General features: G+C 44.2%; 1 protein-coding gene across 3 annotated transcripts in view; it reads left to right on the top strand.

Moving 5' to 3' along the window:
- SGCG (sarcoglycan gamma) overlaps nucleotides 1-13,847 on the top strand; it is a 929,299-nt gene that overhangs the window by 443,286 nt on the left and 472,166 nt on the right. The window lies entirely within an intron of this gene.

Genomic DNA, 13,847 nt, shown 5'->3' with positions numbered 1-13,847 from the left:
GGGGAAACCTTAAACATGTACAATTCTGCTGAGACAACATTTAATATTCTTGATAAGTTTGTTCTGCCTATGAAAATAAATGAAAAGATTATTTGACCAAGACATTGAAATAAGAGTTTGACCATGTGATACAGAACCTTGACAGACAACATCACAGACAAAATGGAGTATGAGGCCTATGATTGCTATGTTAGCTAGAGCTGAATTTTTCATAAGTGCAAAGCATGTGTTTTCAGAAAATCACAGTTAACAAGAAAGCCAATTAATGGTAAGCAAAGGACTGCCCAAAGCCCGCTATAACCTTCTGGCATGGTCTACAACAGCACCTTTGGACCATAGGCAGTAAAAAGCTAATTGTAAGCAAGACCTAAAAAAAGAGGAAAATTAGGCTTTGTAGCCCTAGCTTAAGTTTGTTTCCCCTTTAGCGGCAATATCTGACACTGCATATGCATACACCAAGCACCTTCCAAACTTAGTCCCAAGTATGAGATATTCTACTGCATAACGCATACATTGAACAGTTTAATCTAGCCAGCCATGCACCACAATTAGTAAAAACTGGTGGTGTGAGAGTCCAGTTACCTTAGGTCTAGAGTTTCAGTGTTCAAAATGACCCTTTTATGGTAAATACAGAAACATATGTTCATATTCATGCCCAGTGGTTAATGGTAGACCAGCGTAGGATAAAAGTGTCAGAATATACATATCTCTGCATCGCTTCTAATCCTGACCTAATATCAAAATAATGAAAAATGTAGTCCTATTAATGCCCAGATAGCTTTGAGGTGAGAAATCCGTTTTACACACCAAGCTACTAATGGCTTCAATTATATTTTTGCGGGTCTGTTACCAAGTGCCTAAAGAAGCAGCAGTAGCTCTTCTGTTGGTCCAGCTTCACTCACACTCCAAATCAAGAGTTTGATGCAGGGGTGGTCACTCCTTTAAAGTAAAACTACTTCTGCTGACACGGCGGGAGCTTTGTCAGTGAAATAATTTACTGGCTAGTCCTTCATCTCATTATGAGCTGGTCAACCTTTTTTTAGGTCTTGCCTTCGCAGCGCGCATGCGCTGAAAAGGCAAAAAGACCTTTTCCGAGCGCTTTGGCTTTTCAGCCAAGCACGTGCACGCGTTCCATTGCCTTCAATGGCAGCGCATGCACATCAGGAGATTCACTTGCGGGAGCGCGCGCCGGCATCTGGCAGCAATTATCCCTCCCGCAAGTGAATTGCGCCCGCCCCCTTCTCTCCCCCCGCCGCGCGAGGCACTCATGTTTGTGCTTGTTTCATTGTGGCGCGGTGTGGTCACTCACCCAAGCAAATCCAGCTTCCCCAGGAACCGGCCTGCAGATGGCGCTGTGGCACAATACCTGATGGATTTCACGTGCGATCCTCCTCGCACTCGCGTCCCCCGTTGTATGTAGAACAGCACTCTGTTGCAGTGCACTCTGCTTTCCTTAAGGTGAACTCGGTGGGGTCAGACATCAGTTGCCAGGACGAGGGGACTTTAATAAGCATGTGTGCGACCACCACACAGTCAGCAGGACGATTCCAACTCTTCGTCAATGTTATGTCTGCTATTTGCACAGACACTGGGGCCCGGCGACTGGCCTGGAACGCCAATTAATAGATGGTGACGCAGGATTATAAAGGACATGGACATCAGTGTATCGAGTTGCTGGCCCCGGCCTGGATCTTCTACTATCGCACATCCGGCCGGGGGTATCTTTATTATTTCAGCACCACGTGATACAGCCTACACCTCTCGGGCAGGCAGCATGGGGGTTTCACTGACCCCCTTTGGTATGCATGGTGTACATGAACTATTCCCTGACGCTCATGCTACATCACTGGAGAGACACAACCACAGCCTCGGCTAAACATCCTGTGATTATGCAAATCACTTGATCTCCCCGTTTCCATAAACAAACATGTGACCTTGTGTAATATAACTGGTGTGCTTGTAAAACACGCCAATGCTTTCCTGTCATTTTCACACTATTAAAAACTGTAGAAACATTAAATAAGCCAGATGCGTGGCTCTATTGTGGGTCAGCTATCCCTGTAAATGTATTGGCTCGCCCACCTCTAATTGCAGCATGCACAGATGAATGCCCTAGAGTGCAGCACCGAGATTTTAGCTTCAGATGCAGCAGCGGTGCGTCCATTGGGGCGTAGGGGCGTAGCCCCACCAGCCACCATGGACCCGCATCGCGGCCGCCGGCCGTATCTCTAAATAAAATACATTGCGCTGAATTGCGCAGGGGGGGTGGCCTACTGCAGCTTGAGTGACAGCCCACACACTCAGGCTGCAGCAGACCGTAGTGCCCAGACCCGCTGGGGAACTTACAGTGCGCATGCTTGAGAAAGTTGGCAACTTTCTCAAGCATCCGCACTGTAAGTTCCCCAGCGGGACCCAGGGGTGCTTCACCGTGCTGTTCGCCTGCCACAGCCCGGGTTTCCTAAGGGTGACAGGGCGAGCAGCAAACATGCCCCCCTAGCCAATCCTGGCGCTGCATGCAGCGCCAGGATTGGCTGGTCCACCGGTGCAGCATCCCATTGGATGCCGCGCGTGGGGGTGGCCCGGCATTCGTCTCAGGAGCAGCAAGACAAGGAGGACTGGTCTGTGGCGGTGCCCGATCGTGTAGCCTGCTTCTGTTTCTGTGTGTAGGCGCCAACGGACCCGAGGCGGCGCGGACCGGGTCAGGTAGGATCTGTTATTTTTTTCATTTTAATGCTCCCCCCAACCCTGCGAGACACCCCCCCCCTCCCGCGAGCCACGACTGTTAACCAGGTGATATTACGTGAAAAAACCCCATCAAGGTCAGTATGGTAATGGCGCAAAGCATGGACTCTTCATTGGGCAGCAAACTCCTGTTTACATCGGAATCAAGATGACCGGCCAGACTGGGTAGCAAACCTAGCCCTGACAGAATAGTTTAAACTAAATCTACGCTAATACTTTAGTGGACACATCCGTCTTTAAGTGTGCAGGGGTGCTCTGCCCAAAGTAATATTTAAGAAAAATAAATCCAAACCGCTTAAATTAAAGCATACTTTTTAAAAGATGTTGGTCGGAATATTTCACACCTTGTTTTTCAGCACTGCGTTGGCTGCATACCCTTATTGTTGTGCCGTATTTTACCTTAGTGTATGATTTATTACCTGCTCTAACCCTTTTGCTAAATTACTACATAAAACCGCAGCAAACGTGACACCCAGTTGAGGTAATAAATCGAAGCTGCAAGGCCATACAGGTGAGAAAGCGGAATATCAGTGTGCAGTGTAATTGGAAGTACTGCAGGTGCATGGATATACTCTTGAAAATATTTTAAGCGCCAATCCCCTCCTACAAGTTGCTGCTCAGAATAGAAGCAGGCAATGTGCAGGCCTTGCTGAATATGCTACGGTTTCTGACAATTGCAAGGGAACAAGTTGCCATATTTCAGTGGGGCCTAACCTCTTGGCAGGTACACGGAGCACACCTTGTGAAAAGAGTGGGTGGATGTTTTTGACCCATGTGCACCCTTGACTTGTGCCTGATTTCAAAGCCATGTACTTCAACATGGCTAATGCCCATCTCGGTGGCCATGTTTAGGTCACCAAATACTTCATAAGTACCTGAGTATGAGAGACAGTGGAGGATGTGGGGCTATTTAATACATGTCCTGGCGCCCAGTTCCACTTTTCAGGTATTGGGTGACCTGGGAACTGAGAGGTTAAATCACAGGAGGGGATGGGAAAGATTGGAAATCATGGGAAGGAAGGCGCGTTTATCATGTGGAGGACAAAAGAAAAGTAACTGAGACCTCGAAACAATAAGGGAGTGGAAGGATGAAAAATAATGAAACAAGAAAAAACAAAAGAAAAACAAGCAGTGGCTCTGTGTTGAGTAATGTAGCCTTTTTAAACCATACTGCTCACGGTTCACAGGATATAAGCAATACACCGTGATACTGGTCCCCCCAGGGATCTGTAGTGGTGCTTAAAGTTCAGGAAAAAACAGTCTTGATTTCTGAATAATAAGTATAAAAGTGTTAAGGTAGCCATGTTGTTCTACTTACATTTCATATGCTTTACTTAATCTTGCATCCATATGAGGGTTTGCTTTTTCCAGGAAGGTACTTTTTTCCAGGCAGCATATCACTCTTGTGCATAATTTGAATTGAGCCGCATCCAGGTATATGTAGCAGGGCACAACTAGGTTGTAGCTGAAGGCAGTGTGGGTGTCTCAGTGGGATAGTATGGTGTTCATTGGGGGATGTGGCACTACGCCAGAGCTGCCGAATTTCGTTCTGGGGAACCAGGTTCAGCCTTCATGAACAGTCCACCAGACCACTCTCCTGGATTCCTGGAGTGCCTCTGACTTTGTTCTGTTTCTTTACTTTTTGTGACTGTTGGTCCTGCGGGGAAACATTTTCAATTTATGTTGTCTTGTTTACTGGGAGCATTGCTTTTATTTTCCTTTAGTGTAATAGGCTGGCTGGTGAAGTGCACTTCCCATAGTGTGCAGTCCCTTCAATTTGCCTTTAGGTGACTACCTGGCTTGATGATGGTTTTCTATTTGATTTCATGTAACTCCTTGTCTTGATGAGTCATTGGTTTTAGTTTGTTTGAGGTAACTGCTTCACATGCTGGTTTCATCACACAGCTGACACCCACCCTGAGAAAGCCAGAGCTGCCCTGTTAGTGGTATCAACACCAGTGCGCTTAGGTTCCTTACAGCTCCTTCACTTGAAGTGGGTTATCACCTACCCGTTACTTTTTGTATCCTGCTCGTACCAAGTCAGATCCAGACCCAGACCAGTCCCCACAGTTGCTCCGGATTAAGGGACATTGTCATGTCATCTCAGGCGCGATGTAAAGACTCCCAGTGAGCTGAGGACTCTTTTGGCTAAAGAACCAACTAGCTGGAGACCCTTGTGGTTGTTTAAAGATTTAATATCAGCCTGTAACTCAGTCTTGAGCTGGGTGGGTGACCTCGATTACAAAGTGGCTGTGCCAGATGTCCCATTATGACCCCTATTGCCTGTCTCCCCTTCAGACGCACAGGGCATAAAACTGGGGGGTGCTCAACCCTGCCAAAAAACTGAGGGGTGACCCTAAGAGCACAGCTGCCATCCTATCAGGATGCTTTGGTGTGCTGGTCTGGTTTTCTGGGTGCATTGGCTCAAGTTTTTTCCCATGTAATTGATTGGGTGTCTTTGTAAGTTGATTTTATGTGAATGTCTGACTTATGACTGCGCATTCCTTTCAGTGTGCACTTGCTTCAGTTTACTTTTTGAGTCACTGTCTAGTTTGCTGGATGTATCGCTTTCATTTTTCTTTCATTAAACTGTTTGACTTGCTTGGTGCTTTTATGTTGGTGCCTGCATGCTGAGGTGTACTCTTCTTCAGTTTAAATGTATGTGACTGGCCTGTTGACTAGCACCCTGCTTTCAAACTGAAGGTTCACAGGTTCACGCTTGCATTAGTTTACTTTTGTATGGTTGACTGCAAGCACTGTTTTGCTGGATGCACTGCTTTAAGTTACTACTTGATGCATTGCTTTCAGTTTGCTTTCAAGTAATTGCCTCTCATTTTCCCAATGCTTTGTGAGGGCTGTTTCCCAACTGCTGTGCAACTTCTTCTATTCTTAGAGCTGAGATTTTCATGAAAGTCTTATAGTCTGAATTCAGCACCTGAGCGTAATAGGACGGAAAGTATGAAGCTCTGTGGTTATACTGAATAAGCAGCTACCTATGTTATGCCATCTATTAATGTAATAACTGCACTTTCACAATTGCTTTATTAACCTTCCTGCTTTCTCAAATTTGCTTGAAAATGCATGATTTTTCAAAATTTTCTTGGGGGGGTAACCCCCCCAAACACCCCTTTTGGTGTTCGGGCTCGATCCCTGCGCTCGCTCGCTACGGTACTATATGCAAATCACTTTGCGCCCCACCACCTTGAAATGTCACCCACCGCCCCTGTTCAGATGTGAATGCACAGTCATTATATATGTGAATGTTCATCGCATGAGCATGCAGAGTGGCAAATGGCAAATGTGAAAATAAACAGTTCGCAACTATTCTTTGGCCGATACTTACATGGAAGAATAAAAGCATCTTGAAGGAAAGGCCACACTAACGGAAGCAGCTTCGGTTGAAGGAATCCCGGACAAAATGACGATTTGACATCTGATGACCTCATAAAGTACTAGCTTCAGTAGCCAAAGGCCGACACATTCTGAGTAGCCACAGATGCTGTTCTCTTCCTCAGCAGCTGCTGTTTCCGCTCTGCGTGCACCTCAAGCCCAAGATGTTCTTGCAGGATCATCCATTATGTCCTCAGTGGGAAAAGGAAGGAACTCCATTGGGAGGAATATTGTGACACCAGACGCAGGGCACTATGCAGAGCTCCACTGCCACCCACTACATATTCAGTGCAACTGCTAATCAGATCCTGTCAGAGAATGCCATCAATATGGTGAATACACAGGGCTCAGAGCAATAGACCATTGCTCTGAACTCTGTGCATTCACCATATTGAGTTACAGAGAAGGCAGGGTCGGAGGCAAAGTGGCAAAGGAAAGGTACCAACAAGATGGCTCATTAAACGTTCACTGCTGATGTGCACTGTGACCTCCAGGCCTGAGGCACAAATTCAGACTGCTCAGCTCTGCCTTCAATCCTTGCAAGGTGGGTAATAGTAACACTGGTTGTGTTAGCACTCTTGGATACATTATTATATACTAAGCCGTGCGCGCGTGGGAGCTGCGTTCACATAATCTTGACCAGGACATGTCTTCGATTAATCTTGAGCAAGCCATTCTGTGCCTCACTTCCACATAGATGGTGCATGGACGGGGAACCACGGAATCCACATTCCATACCATGGTACATTCAGCACCTTAACCTACATTGTCCCCAAACCCCACTTCCCTTCATGGCTGTGATCGTCCATCTCCCATTGCTCCACTCCCTGTTTTATTAGCAGGTTGGTTCTCTAGGGCTTGAGGACCTGGAAGCAATAGGGCAATATTTGAATCAAGTGCTGCCTGTTGTCCGTGGAAGCTCAGGGACCAGAAGTTTGGTGACCTTTGTGAGGGGTTGTGCGTGAATACCTGCTCCCAACTTCTGGCTCCAATGCCAGCGAGGCCTACTTCTGTCAGGATCAATATTCTAAAAAGTCATGCAAGGGCATTTATGAAGCATTTCAGTGAGTTCATGGTGTTCTAATCAAGGCGCGCTCCAATGGATTGTTGGCGGTCCATCTATTTCGTGAGAGATTTGAGAAAATGTTATTAAAATGGCGCTGATTGCAAAGTACAACCTCACTACAGAATGTCTACAACCCCCCTAGATGATGTAGTAAATTCAGAAAATGTGAGTTCGAAATGGAGTCCAATTTTATGGTCACTGGAAGGAATAAGGTAGAAAAATACACAAAAAATGCATTCTCGCGAAGCACACAATCAGCTTAAGAAGAACATATACGTTCCAACAGTAGATGTAATACGCCATTCTTACGGATCAGGGTCACAGGCAGAAGTAGTAATTATCGATCAAATATCAGCCTTAAATTTGTATTTGAAACTGCCATCATTTTGTCTCCAAACATCAGCTTTAGGAATTGCACACATTTTTCCAGCACATACCAGGTTTTCTTCTTTACTGAATAGGGTTGGCACTTGTTGGAAATTGCTCCTGTCAGGTTGTGTAGGACATAAATCACAGGTTGTGACCTTTGCCTGACCTCCCCCACTACCCAAGAGGAAACCTTAGAGGTAATCAGGGTTAACTAAGGGTGCCTTTGTTTACCTTTGATGGAAAGCCAGAGAATTGAGGCTGACCCCAAGGAAAACAACCATTGGCATAGCCAATAGGTCTCGCTTTTGGGACCTTATAAGTATTTAGTTATGCAGCACAATATCCTTAGTGAAACAACATCAACTGTTGCATGGCTAAACACTTATAATGTCCCAAAGGCAAGACCTATTGGCTATGCCAATGCTTGTTGTTTTTGTTGCTGAAGACAACCCCCCAAACCCCCAAGTAGTTGTTTTGTTTTTTCAAAACAAAAATTCAATGTGCCTGAAACACTGAAATGTTTCTCCCTCCACTTGGATGACTTTAATACCTTTCCTGCTAGAGACTTTCAAGCTACACTTGGCAGTCGTGAACAGGAATAAAAATGGCTGAAATTACACCGGAAATGCTGTGCTAAACCCGGCAAGTTTTCTAACAGCTAGATAGCTAGCCCTGTTGAACCTACTTATGAAGGCCAGCCATGGTATCACCGCTGTGGGAAGCAGAGCTGCTCCACATCAAAAGAGTTGGGGGGTGAGGGGTAGGGCGAACAAACTAGGGTGGTCGGAACATCTGTCGGTTTCTGACAGATACTTCAATATTGCACAACTCTAGATGAGGCCCTAAGTCCTTAGAAAAATTAGACAGTTTGGTTCACAAAATGTATAAAGAACGTATAAAATATAGAGGCTTTCTTTTTAGACAATTAGAATAATAGATCTTAATGTGTTGGCAAAGGTTCAGGAAGTTTGAGTGCATTAGAAACAATAGTGCCACCAATTATTTGTGGACGTTGTTTCATTGTTCTATTTTGAGTCTGAGGTCTCGTGAGTTTGAATAAAGTGATGCACAGATGTATTTTAATAAAATGGGTGTTTATCAATTTAGCAAAGCAATCACTGACCTATTCTCCTTAGGTTTATGCATTGATGTAGACTTTAATTTTTTTAATTCCTTTAAAAGTCTTATGCTTTTGTCTACAAGCGGCAAGGCATGATTTATCCAAATGTAGTTAATAGATTAAAATAGACAGGCATTCTAATAGATAACACTTAAAACAAGTTTTGCACAAAAGAAATATTTTAAATGTTTGATTGTAAAAATGTGGATACATTAAAAGGTTACTGAGGAACAAAGTGCTTACGACAGTCTGCCCTGACTTCATATTATAAAGTATTTATTCATGGACGAGTTTGCAAAGAGGATAAAGAGGCACATGATTTAGCTGGATGCCTAAAGAGTTGATAAACAGATTTGAGCTGGTAATGCAGCATTGGGGCCAGAAAAGATCGCAGAGAAGAGCACTTTGCTGAGAACAGAAATATAGTTCTCATTATGATTATTAGTCTCCATAACTGCACACATTTCAACAATAATATCCAATGGATCAGGGTTCCAGAAACCTTTAAAAAGGTGAAATAAAAAAAGTTTGTGTTATGGTGTACTAAGCAGAAGCCACTATGGCATTGTGAATGGTCAAATCACTTCGCATTGTCACTGAGGAAGGCGTGAACCACTTGAGTCCCCTGCTTTGAAAGTTTTTTCTGGAAAACAAAACAATTATGCCAAGCAGGCCAAACAATTATGGCATTCATCTGAGCTTTCAGTGCAGCTTCCGCACCAGCGGACGCACTGAAGAAACCAAGATCGTTATAAGACTGGGTATCATGTCTAAATGTGGCAAGCAAACCTTCTGCAAGGGGAGCGCATCAAGAATCTCCACTGATTTAGTGGGCTTCCCAACAACCATTTAATGAGGCTGTTAATCTATGATACATCCACAGTTATTTGTTCTATTGTGGAGTTTCTACAGCTTTGTGAAGCTCAGCAGGCATTGTAAATTTAGTGAAGGTGAACAGAACTTTCTACGCCAATAGTTGTTGTAACTGGTAGTAACTGATGCTGGAAAGCTTTTTCTGCAATATAGATTTCTTTTAGCGTGGGATGACATTTTTGTTTTAGGAGATTGGTTGGTTCTTCCTCAGAAGATACTGCTGGCTTTCTCAGCCATTTGATAGTCCTTTAATCTACACAGTTTATGTATTTGCATAAAGGTCATGAGTGTGAATGGATCACAGTTCCTTGCTTCAAGGAGCTTGTAGGCGCTCACTGTTCGCATTCTGGGATCACACAAACACTTCACTTATTCCCATTTGATTTTTATTTTTTAATCCAATCAACCCCTAGCTGGTGGTTGCTCTCCTGCTCCCTGTTGTTCCCCTATGCAACTGCATCACTCCCCTCTCTTCACATCCCATTTGCTGCCACTCATTGGCATTCATTTTAAACCCCGCTACTCAGCCCATTCAGCCATTGATCTCCTGCCCTCCTCCACTGCTATCCACATCTCCCCACCCCTCCCTGTTGCATTTTGTTTTCCTTTTGTCGAGAGCCTAGTAACTGCAACCTATTTCCAGGCTGCTACTTTTTCAAAAGTGGTTTTGTATGCATTTAACTTATTTAATCACTGGCTTCAGCAGGAGGTTGATGATCACAAATGACTTTGAGGGACCCTCACCGACCGCGCTATGCAGAGTTCTGCAGCTGGCGGAGGGTGTTGGAAAAATGGCATTCGTGGTAATTTTCAGTGCCAGGTGTTTGTACGCGCTGTGATATTATTGCGAACTGCACAATGCACAGCGAAAGTGAACGCAAGCAGGCACTGCTTTCTTTCTGCCACTCGAGTAGATTTTCTACTCGAGCGGCAGCTTTCTCAAGGTGAACGGACGGTTTCTCAACGCAAGCGGCGCAAGCATACGCAGCCACTCGCATTGAGAAATCCTACTGCCCATGTTGAGAAATCTCACCCAGAGGTTGATTTCCCTCGCTCCTGCTCACCATCTTGACATTTACGAGCGTGAATGAGAAAAAATCTCACCGCGAGGTGGATTTTCCTTTCTCTCGCTCGCCAACTTGATGTTGGAGAGCGAGAGTGACGAAAAAAGTAGCAGAGCGGAGTTTTTTCGGAAAACCACGAGTTCCGCGTAACGGAGAGTATGGGAAACTCCGCGAGTGGAGTGGAGTTCAATACCCAGGTTCAATTATTATCTGACCTCCGCAGATGGGTCCTACTAATTTACTGTTTTGTTATGAAAATTTGTCTTGAATTTTGGCCGTTAGCACAGAGTTTTCACAATCACTGACCAGAACTTTCCTTGATAGGCTAGGTGGTCGTGCTTGGAGGGCACAAGCACACTTGGCCACTTTGCGGATCCCGGCTGACCTTCAGAGCGAGGCATGCATGTGTTTCTTTCTCGATTAGTACAAAACATCAAATTTTACATTGCATCTTTCCAGTATGTGTTTCTACTTACACGTCTATTTAGTAATATGTGGTATTTGTGTGTTGGCAATTGATTGACGTTCTCTTGTACTAGGAATTGTATTTGGCAGTTGATGTCTACTTCTCTGTCTGAAACGTGACCCATTTTATGTGGTGTTTTTAAATTTACGTTGCATATATCTAGCTCCTAAATGGGTACTAATTTAAAGACTGCCTCTTCTCAGACCCATTAACATTCTTGACTTGGCTAATGGCTTATTAACAGTCTCTACGCCACTCTCATTATTTTAATGAAACAATGCACCCGTGTTTGTTCAGCAAGGTCCGCAAATGAGCATCACAGGAGGAAATTCTAAACTAACCCCCAGAGCCACTAATTGATTAAACTACCTGTGGGGCAAAGAAAAGTATACTTTTTCTGAATTCATATAGGTATCCAATAGAAATGTAATTAGGCAATTCATACATGTCCCAAACATAGAATCGTACAACGTATTAATCATTTGCCATTTGTGGGGGTATTTGTAAAAAGGGGGGTAAGAGGCATGAAATGCAGCAATGCATTTAGGGCATTGCAATTACACATTCAAGTCCATAAACTGCACCGAGGCATGTCCTAACAAACAACCTAATATTAAGTATAATCAACTTTACCTATCAATATCCTAGTGTAAGTGGTATTCACATGAAATTGTAATCTCAGTTGTAAACAAAGTCTGCACAACAAGAAGACAGCGCCAACATCTATTTCAAGCTTTAATTCTTATGGGCCTCTATTTGGTTCTTGATTAGGGTGTTGTTAAACCTGGCACCATTGGCGTGGGTCTCCCTTCCATTTTTTCTGTTGCCTCATGTGTTTTTACTGGTGTTGGATGCTTTAAGCACTGTGTCACTGCTGTCCAGTGCCACAGTGCAAGTGCTCCCTATTGTAAATGAATGTATGAATTCGTGATTCCATGATTGGCTGGTTTTGGTTTACCTGTCAGACCCTAGTACAGTGCACCAGGAGTGCCCAGGGCTTGTGAACCAAATGTTGCTAGTGGGCTTGCAGCACCGGTTGTGCCACCCACAGAAGCAGCCTGTAAAAGTGTGTCTAAGGTCTGCCATTGCAGAGCCTGTGTGCATTCTGGTACTGCCATGCTGACTGGGCAAGTGCACCCACGTGCCAGTTCCTAATCCTTCCCTTTTCTTCATGTCAGACACCCCTATGGTAGGCCCAAGGGCAGGGTGCATTGTAAGTATAAGGTAGGACAACCCCTGATGTGTGTGGCATGTCCTAATAGTGAATTACATCCATTTTCGTTTTTCACCATAGCAAGACTACCTGTTCTCCATAGGCTAGAATGGTCAGTTAGATTATTACATTTTATAATCCTAACTGACTCAGGGATTATGGTAGAAATACGAGTTTAGTATGCCTGAACTCAGAATTGTAAAATACATCTTTTAGTGAAGTTGATTTTAACTTTCTGTGTTTGAAAATACCACTTTCAGAATGTAGGTATTTTCTTGTCTAACTATCCGAGCCTGCCTCTGCTAGGTTGTGTATTCCTTGTCTGGAGGTTGAGTGACAGGGCTGGGGGATTCCAGGATACAGAATGAGTCAGCCCAGTGGTGAATAGAGAGATCTGCATCTAGATGGGATGGAGGAGTTGCACCTGGGACCTGAATAGGGCTGTGCCTTCCCTCCTCAATGCTGACTCCACCTCCTGTGGGGTGTCTGATGTCTCTGCCCTGCACTGTGAAAGAAGAGAAGGAATCATGTCAACAAAGCGCACCAGGGCTATGCCTTTCCTCCACAATGCTGGCTCCACCTCCTGTGGGGCGTCTGATGTTTCTGCCCTGCACTGTGAATTGAAAGAAGGAGTCATGTAAACAGAGTGCTCCAGAACTCGTTTGGACTAGGCAAAGGCCCCTCTGCCCTCAGAGGACAAAGGATTTTGGGGTATACATATGGGAGCCTATCCCAAGAAATTAGATCACTTTTGGGCAAACAAGTAGAAACCTTTGCTGAAGAGAGGAACCTGAAGAAACTGAGCAGAGACTATCCCTAATCTAAAGTGCTGCTTGGGGGATTGGCCTGCAGTGGTTGCCTGACTGCCAAGGAGAGAAGAAAGGAACTTTGTGTGTACTTTCATCAACTTGTGTTACGATCTCCAAGGGCTTGGAACAGAGCTTGCCTCCTGCTGAAGTCTCCGGGACAACAGACTTTACCCACCAGCTCCTCAAGAGTTCTCCTGAAGTGCCTGCAGTTGTGTTGGTCTTTTTGAGGACTTGCGTGTGTCGCAAGGAGATGGAAGTGTGACTCAAGATCAAGAAGCATGTCGCCGAACTGCCGCTGCCACTTCACAACACAATATTAGTTATAACAAGTTACCTCTAGTACCATTGATCTATACTTTTCTTATAATGGCAGGACCATAACATTCCTACGTTAATTGTTCAATTAATGAACTGGTTTCTTTACATATTCTTTATCCCCTCGGTCGGTACACACACATATCTAAATGGCATTTCTTTTCATATCAACAATTATATTCCATCAGACTTCTTTTTGGAAAAATATGTATTTTTTTTACTTCATGATTATTTTCTTTTTTTTCCTCATTCAAAACAATGTAGTAAACATTCATTTATAGCTTGAAATACACCTGTGATCATATGCTATAAACAGTGCATAAGCATACTCTTATTATTTGAAATACAACTGTAAACATTTATGTACAACACATAACTAAACAGAAAACATAACGATTAGTGTCTAAAGTCCTACTGCAT

This window comes from Lissotriton vulgaris, chromosome 8, assembly GCF_964263255.1.
Source record: "Lissotriton vulgaris chromosome 8, aLisVul1.2, whole genome shotgun sequence".
In the NCBI taxonomy this organism is placed as follows: Eukaryota; Metazoa; Chordata; class Amphibia; order Caudata; family Salamandridae; genus Lissotriton; species Lissotriton vulgaris.
Note: the sequence above shows the minus strand (reverse complement) of the source record. Positions and strands in the feature narration are given on the sequence as shown.